Genomic DNA, 9,510 nt, shown 5'->3' on the forward strand with positions numbered 1-9,510 from the left:
TAAATTCCATAGTGAAAAAAGTTTGGATTTTTTCATGTTTGGTTGATTAAATTCCATGAAGTTCAAATGCTTGTGAGTAAAATTTAATTAATCTTCATATTGGAAGTTGTAATCTTGATATTTTACTTAAGTATGAAAGTTGGAAAATTTTATCATTAGATGGTTAATTTATTTTTCCAACTCCCATTTGTCAAATCCATTATTAATTTGCATTTTGGTTAAATTAATTATGGATGTAGCTCTTCAATTTTGTTGCATCAAGTTAGACCTAAAATTGATTCAAAGAATGGTTCTTGAATAATTTAAGTTAGACTTGTTAGAATTGAATTCATTTAAGTTAGACTTGTTATATTTTCACTTTGCTCTAAATTGATTCTAAAATAAATTTAGAATTAATTTTATCTTACACGAATATAGGGATTAAAATTCCGAGTCAAAAGCGCACAAATCGAGGCAAAAGACACCCAAGCACCACCAAGGCTAGCCGGGATTGGTGCGCATGGTGGTGCTCCCACCTCGCTGTGTTGCTGCTGTGTGGGGAGCAAGCATAGTGCACCAAGCGTCCTGCTGTGTGTGGTGTGTTGCTGCTGGGCACTGCTCGCAAGTGCTGCTAGGCAGCGAGGCAGCAAGCCACAGCAGGCCAGCAACACCTGCCAACACACATGTGCGCATGCAAGCATGATGCGTGCTGGTGCTAGCAGGCGCAGCAATGCCTTGCTAGGCAGGCTGCCTGTGCCCAAGCATAGCACAGCCGCAGCCATGATGCTAGGCCTCGGTTTTGTATGGGCTGTTTTTGGATGCATGGGCTATGTAATTTTGCGAAAATTTTGCCGTTTTAAAATTATTTATGTAATTATTTTAACGAGGTTAGACCTCGGTTTTTCCGGCTTTTGCAAAAAAAAAATTTTTTTTTTGACAAATTATGGGTTATACCAACTTAATTAATCGGAATAATTAAGTATGGATGAGGAATTTAGTGGGAGCTTAGTTAATTACGTGAGCAATTTGCTTTTAGAAATAATGGATTAAACAACTTTGACTAGTTTTAATTAGGCGCGTTAATCGGATTAACCAGCTAAGTTAGTTACTAGTTTTGCATGTTTAATTATGTATTACGTAAAATGCATGGGCCTTTCACAAATAGTGAATGGGTGAATGGAAGATTGTTTTCAAAACAGGTTTTTGAAATGGCAACTAGTGGGGCCCGACTAGGATAGAAAATACGGATTGCGTTCCGTTATGTATTTTTGTAAATCTAAATACGGTCTGCGAACCGTTAAGTATTTTTGTACTATTAGATTAATCTTAGTCATTCTAGCTAGTTATTTTATTTTGGCCAAGATGTCTCAAGACGGCGTTTCGATGAAGACGAGCCAATGAAGACCCATGGAAATTGAAGATTTCAAGGGGTCATGCTAGTTGCCAAATGCATCTATTTTATGCTTTATATATATTGTGATTATATATATATATATTTGAATGTTAGATGCATGTCTAGGATTTCAAATGTTGCAGTGATTAGTTAAGTTCACTGAAATCAACCGACATAGAAACCCTAGGTCCCTTAATAATATTGAGCTAAAATATGCCATTCCAAGAACAACACTTACCGAACTAATGCGCGTATGTGATGGGCTACGCCAAAGCGAGAAATCACTACTTCCCTAGGAACGTAAGGTATACTAGGTATACAAGTTGTCTTGGTTAAGCTCAACGATATCAATAAGGAGTCCTTAGATGTCGTGGTAATGGAGATAAAATGTCACGGAAGTATTAGATGCGACGTTTTATCGAACCAAGAGTAGCTTGGAGCTATTAGCAATTGGATTGCTTACCCTAAAATATTAAGTGTTAAGACAAGCCAAAGCATGCTTAATCACTTTCTGATTTTTGGGATCTTGGAATCGTTTTATTCTCGCCAAAAAGGGACAATTTTTAATGCGTGGATTAGACGCGTAATAAGATTGAAAGTTTACATATATGCTTTGAATTTCAAACTAATTATGATCTTGATAAATGGTTAAACTTTGCACTTATATATATTAGTAGAATTCTTAATCAGATTATATTGTTTCCATTGATTGGTAAAATAAATCTTTTGAGAATGGTTCTCAAAGAATGGAAAGGCATTTCTAAAATACAACCTCTCATAATTGACTTTTATGACTTAAGTCCGAAAGGATGGTTGGATATCATGTATTCAAAATACTGGGTAGTTTTGATAAACATGAAATATTGAGTTGAAAAACTCAAAATTGTCAATAGTTGACAACCAACATATCTTTTCACTTCATACACAAATGAGTAGGATTCATTGATGTATCAATTCAAGTACGAATTGAAAGAAAAGATGGAACTTTGTTTCACGGCGCATTAGATGCTTAATCATGCCTAACAAAGTATAAAAGTCAAAGAACTTAAATAAATGATTCTTAAAGTTATGAGATGATGTACTATAAGAAATATAGGAAACAAGGAACAAAGAAAAGAATGAGATTCCTTTTCTACCCTTCAGTTCATGGCCAACTTAGCAACTCGTTATCTTCACAAGTATTGGATACTACTTGAGTGTTCCACTTGGAAAGTGACCTCAAATCGTTGAAGACAAGCTAAGTTATTGACTTACAAGCTTAGAATAAAGCAAGTAATGCTACATCAGTTGTAAGATCACTTGTTTTGTTTAAAGTCCTTTTAAAACAAAGGCTGGAACAAATAATGGTTATTATGTTCCATAATCAGCAAACGATCCGTTTACACATCGAAAGACTCACATTCAAAAGTAAAAGTAATAGTTTCTAGGTTTACTTGAATGACATGGTCGCATAAGCTATGAGTCAAGAATTCTTTATTATAAACAAACATTTCCCAACCATGAAACTCACAAATTTCAAGTCATGGACATGATTTGTGTTCCAAACCCTTTAGCAATGTCACTAACAACAAGAACGTACTCAAGGCTCTATTAGATAGAATCTTGATAGATGATCGATTCGGAATCGTTCTAAGACAAGAAAGTCTTACTTGTTGAAATAGACAAAAGAAGGAGCTATTGTGCTTGGTATAGACAATTGACTCTGGAAGCTAAAAGGAATTCATTACTTCAATGTCTCACAATAATTTGCAATAATATGGCTATATTCATCAAATGTGAGCAAACTGAACCTCGAGTAGCTCAAATGTTCAGTGAAGTATAGAATCGACTTGGCAAGATATCACAACGTCTAGCTAGATTAGATCGAGTGATGTTTTCTTGAGCCAAGTGTGATCACATCAAACTTATGAAATTGAAATTTCACAATAAACTCCACAAAGAACATAGTGTGTCTTAACGGAGACCTCGATGCCATTTGGAAATGACTCGAATGATGATGAATCATATCCCTTCCTATAAAATTCTTAAGATTTGCACAAATGACTAAATGTTACACTAAAAAAAAGTGTCGAAGCTAAGAAAGGACACCATATTCAATTATGGATAGAAATAGTTTCTAGCGTCTTTTCAAGTATATGTCTAGGGCTCTTAGCTCAGTGGGAGTTCATTGACTCAGTGGGAGCTAAGTGGCTCAATAAGGGCTAAGATAGCTCAAGAAGGAGCTAACTATTTACCCAAAGACAATATACATGTCTCTTTGTAAGTATTCAAGTGAGACTACGGGCATTACCTCCACAACCTAATTGAGAACATAGTATTTGTTTCTTTAAACGGTGTCTTTCTGGAAAATAACACCTTTCCAAAATGACAAGTGGGAGGAAAATCTAACTCAGGCGAAGTTCGAGAGGACGAGCAACAATGTCAACCTGATAAAACTGACAATCAAAATGCTTTAGAAGCAGTTGATACGATTTGTCAGAATCAAACAGACAATGTAAATGCTCAACTCGGACGAAGTTCAAGAGGACGAGAAACAATGTCAACCTGATAAAACTGACAATCAAAATGCTTTAGAAGCAGTTGATAAGATTGGTCAGAATCAATCAGACAATGTAAATGCTCAACCTAATACCCCGTATACGTATAGAATTCACCAAAGGCTTGGATTGAATCCTAAATAAACCTAAGACTTACAAGCATACCATTCATCATTAGATAGTGAGGGAATAGTGTCTTGTAAATTAGCTACGACAGATCCAAATTCCGAATAATGGTTAGAATCCATAAAATCCGAAATAGACTCCATGTTTGCAAATCATGTTTGGAACTTGATTCATTTGCGTGAAGGGTGACCGACCCATCAATCGCAAATAAGTTTTCAAAAAGAAAACTAACAAATGTGGAAATGCATAAGCATACAAAGCAAGATTGGTTGAAAAGGATACAATTAATTCACGGTGTTGATTTTAATAAAAACCTATTCACCAATCGGAACGCTAAAGTCTTTTCGTGATTATTCTAGCAAAATTGCGCATATGAAATATGGCTAAATACGAAACCGCCTTCCTAAAATTGGATTTTGGAAGAAACTATGGAAATAGTTTAAGGGTTTTGTAATTCTAAATAATGCTAGATTTGAAAGCAAGCTCAAGAAATCCATTGTGGGATTAAATGAAGCATTGCATGAAGGAATTGGAATATGTATTCTCATAAAGCCAATAAAAGGTTTGGCTAATGGAGAATCATAAAAATTCTTATAAACAAGAAGTTTAGTGGGAGCAAAAGTCAATCTTGCATGGTCCAACAAGAAGTTTGTGAACTCTATTGTGAAATGGCTATCAAATGCTAAATGCTTAGATTTGAAAGGATTTTCGACAATGGATCAAGTAAAAGGGCGACACTTAGTACATAATGGGAATTCAGATATATTGGATAGACTTAATGAAATGTTTATACGAGTAGAGGAATTTACCGTGTTAAACTTGAAGGACTTTGAAAAGGCTTTCGACCCATATGTATAAAACTAAGTAAATGTTTAAACTAAGTATATGCTGGGCAAATACTAAGTCAAACAAGAAAGACTCTGGTAGAGACTTTCGACCATGCCACATAGCAAACGATTTAGCAAGACTCGGTGAAACTGGATGAGCTAAAAGTTACATGGATGGAATAACATTGGGAATAATTCTGCAATTAAAACCATCATGTATGCTATGATATGGAGTCGTCACTCAACTTACATGCTTAGAGCATGAGAAGTATGAAATACCAATCAATCCAAATCTAAGTGATGAATCATTAGATTATGGTCAAGAAAATCCAAAGTACTTTGATAAGTAAAAGGGGATGAGTTCTTGAAGCGTAGAAACAATTGCAATTTGAGAATTGATGTTGCAAGCACATCCTTAGCAAGGATTAGATCCTTAATAAGGAAGGCGTTTATAAGCACGAGCTAGAATGCGTCGTGGCTTGAGAATGGTAACATAGACGAGAATCCACGTATAATGTGCGGAAATTTAAGGTAAATTTCCATAATCACAAGTGATTAGAGTCTCCCAAATCATTGTGAATTGTTCGGAATAAAATCCGAGCAAAGCAACATCAGAATGATTGCTAAAATATACGTTGAGAATATTATTGCCTGGAAGGCAATAATAAAAGAAAGTGTTCAATGGAAAGTTTGTTTTCGAACGTTGATTGTAGGTTGTCAAGATGAAAGATCTCAAGTCATGAAAATGAGTGGGAGCCGTCACTTGGACAATAAACCCTAAATCACATATAATCCATAACACTCTCAAAATCTTGTTGTCTTATTATGAAATTGTTCGATAATGAAGATGCTAAGATTTGCAAAGTAATAGTGGCTAAACCTATGCAATAAGTGAATGACAACATTCGCAATTGCATAAAAGAAATCATGCATATTAAGTATGAGTATGATTTCTATAAATGTTAAATGAAGATTATTACTCTTGAAACATTTGAAGAAAGCCATTTATCATAAGATGAAACGTTTAAGAGTTTCATGGTGGAATTAAAATTTTACTAATAAAATTCCACAAACTATTTGATTATGGTTTAGAATCAAATAATGAGTCCATTCGATTTGTGAAAATATTCAAAACAGGGTATCAAGACCATGTCTTGGATAAAGAAAAACCTGTTAAGTGAACATTGAATATTTAAATCGAAAATTATCCCTAATCGAGGTCATCTAACTGATGGACGATTGATGACCACCAGAGATTAGTGTGTAGTATGATTTACAGCACCGTTTCTTGTGCTGCAAGGACATGATGGTCATAAATCATTTGCGCAGGTGCCAGTTTGGAACTGCACTGGATCGACCTATGAGAGTACTTTAAGAGATTCAAAATTGTCATAAGTACATTTCTCATTATAGCTATCGGAACCTTTTTCCTCGACCATGAGTATTGCAAGTTCTCTTGTTTGAGTACTAGTCATTTTGATGTTGTCAAACGTCTGCCGTAACTGGGGATTATAATGGCAACACTCAGGCGGCTAGGTCCTCTTAGTAAGGGAAGCTTACAATACAAGGCTGGGAATGTCCCCCTATTAACAATAGGGAATGTGTCTTTGTTGTTTACAAGGCCGCTCGAAGAGCGAGACTGTGAAAATGCATGGTCGTGCTCAAATAGATTTTAGAAATCATCTGCTTATTGACAGTCGAACTCGGAGATCGAGAAACACTTCTTAATGTAATAACGATGACAATGAATCTTACCTTATAGTTCCCTAAGAGACATTAAGCGACATAGGAAATGGGCTATAAACTGTATGCACACTTGTTCGGAAGGACAAGTGGGAGATTGAAAGGAATGGTGTCCTTCCAACAAGTGTATTATTCCGATAGAGGGTTCAGAATTATCGGAAAGCTAATTCTTTAGTAAGTCAAGTGATCGGAATGTCTATGTGGAGGCCGCTTCCGATCAGTAATATTAATGTACAATTAATATTACAGCTTAATCTTGACTAAACCCTTCGGGTCGAACCCAATCGAACAACCGATCCGAGACGACGAATCAATCCGAAGGATTTTTATGAGTCGTCGAAGTTTTACGAACAAAGACGTCGGATATCGAGCTTAGAGAATCGAGATCGAGCGTCGTAAGTCGATTTGAATTTAGAATTCGACGAGACGTAAAATCAAGCAAATGGCAAGTACAAGCCAAGTCGTAGCATCGCATTGGTCAAACCATTCGAGTGCTAGGCTACGCAAGCACCCATCGCAAGCCTAGTATGCTACGCATGCTAGGCTCATGATGCTCGCTAGACATGGCAGCCCCACACCATCGCATAGCAGCATGCTATGCTGTGCATGGTGCTGGACGCTAGCAGCCTAGCTAGCATGCTGGGCGCTAGCAGCCTTGCTAGCATGCTAGACGCTGGCAACAGCAGCATGACCATGGCATCCTAGTGCTTCGCAGCATCGCAAGCAACACACGCACCAGCCAGCAGCGTGCTAGGCATGCTGGGTTGTGCGTGTGTGTGCGTGTGCCTCGCATAGCAGCGCCGAGCGTCACGCACCAAGCAGCAGCATCATGCCAGGCATCGCCCTGTGCATGTGCGTGTGCAAGTGCTAGTGCATGCTAACTATGCGAGAGGGCAGTGCATGCTGGCCAGCAAGCAGCAGCAGCGTAGGGAGCCTCGCCCAACAGCCCAGCAGCATGTGTGGCTTGCTAGCAGCACGCATGTGCTGGCCGGTGCGCATTGCGTGTTGGGCAGTGATGTTGTGCGTGCTAGTCATGGCAGCTGGTGCATGCTAGCGTGATAGCTGGTTGCCAGATGTGCGTGGGTGGCCTTGATGATTCATGCTTGGTCAAGGAGTGGACCAAAGGTGGTTGGGCTTGCTTGGGGAGCAAGGGGAGTTTTAGTCCCCCCCTTTAGTGGTCCTTACCTACCTTTGCTCACATATTGACACTTGTCATTTGTTGATTCAATTGCATTTTAATTTGTTTTTGATTTAAAAATAAATAGGATAAAATGCATTCTCCCACATGGATGGGAGGTTGAAGTTCAAGGGTTAAATTCCCTATAAATACCCAAGTTTGGGGTTTGGGAAAAACCACTTAAGTAGAACTCAATGAGGCATCTCCCATTAGGTGAGAAAACCTCTAAGTTCGTAAAACTCCAAGTTTTTGTTGGTTGGGTCCCGACTAACCTTCGGGACTTGGACCATTCGGGTCGGGTTCGTGGGTACGAGCCGTTGGAGGCGTTCACACTAGTGACGCTCGAGCTTTCGAAGTAAGAGCTCGATTTGCGAGCGAAGCACGCATCGAGGGTATAACTTCTTTCACTCTTCTTTTAATTATTGCTTAATTATATTTATGCTTGTCTTAATTGCTTTAGTTATCGGGGCCGGTCTTGGGGGGTTTCCTTTCCGCTTAGTGTGGGTCACTACGAAACCCTACACAACAACCAATTTCCACTCTGTTCTATTCTAAATAAGGAGAAGTTGAATGGGACAAACTTCCTTTATTGGCAAAGGAACTTGCGTATAGTTCTCATATAAGAGCAAAGGAAATATTTCCTTGATGAGGAAATGCCCAACGCTCCTGATGAGGAGGTCACTTAAGCTGCCCTAAACCGATGGGACGCTGCCAATCGAGATGTCAAATGCATCATGTTGGCCATAATGTCTCCGGATATCCAAAAGACCTTCTTTGGAAAGGAGACGGCTTTTGAGATCATTTCTGAATTTCAGAATATGTTCCAAGAGCAGGCCCGAACTGAGCGGTTTGAGACCCATAGGCAAATCCTTGAGAGCAAGCTCAAGAAAGAAGAGCTGGTCAGCCCACATGTACTTAAAATGATTGGATTATTTGAGACCATGGAAAGGCTCGACGTCGGGTACTCAACCGAGATGGCAATTGACATTATTCTCCACTCGCTACATAAAGGCTATGATCAGTTCAAGATGAACTATACTATGCATAGCATGGAGAAAACCCTCACCGAGCTTCATGGAATGTTGAAGCAAGCCGAGCAAACGCTTAAGGATGAGGGGATGCATGATATGTTAATGATCAAGAAGGGCAAGTCGTTCAAGCGCTCGGGCAAGAAGAAAGGCTATAAGTTAAAGGGTAAGAAGACCTTTCCTCCTAAGTCAAGAGCTACCAAGGGCAACAAGGATAAGAAGGTATCCTCTTCTCAATCAGATTCTGAATGTTTCTACTGCAAGAATAAGGGACATTGGATGGGATTGCCTCAAATTCAAGGAGGATAAGAAGAACGGCACCGTTGCTTTCGGATCAGGTATATATGTTATAGACCTTAACTTTATGGGTATTAGATACCGGATGTGGCTCACACCTTTGTTCCAATGCTCAAGGACTAAGGAAAAGTAAAAGGCTAGTGAAGGGAGAAGTGAAACTCCGGGTCGGCAATGGAGCAAGGATTGCGGCCGTATTCGTTGGGACACTTAATTTGTCTTTGCCCTCTTGGCTTGTTTTAGAACTTGAACAATGTTATCATGTTACAAACATTACCAAAAACATTATTTCAATTTCGGCGTCGGACGCCAAGGAATGTGAATTTCGGATAAAAGACAATAGTTGTTCATTTTATCTCGATAATGTTTTATATGGTACGGCACATTCAGAAAATGGTCTTTATGT

This window comes from Chenopodium quinoa, unplaced genomic scaffold (assembly GCF_001683475.1).
Source record: "Chenopodium quinoa cultivar QQ74 unplaced genomic scaffold, ASM168347v1, whole genome shotgun sequence".
NCBI lineage: Eukaryota > Viridiplantae > Streptophyta > Magnoliopsida > Caryophyllales > Amaranthaceae > Chenopodium > Chenopodium quinoa.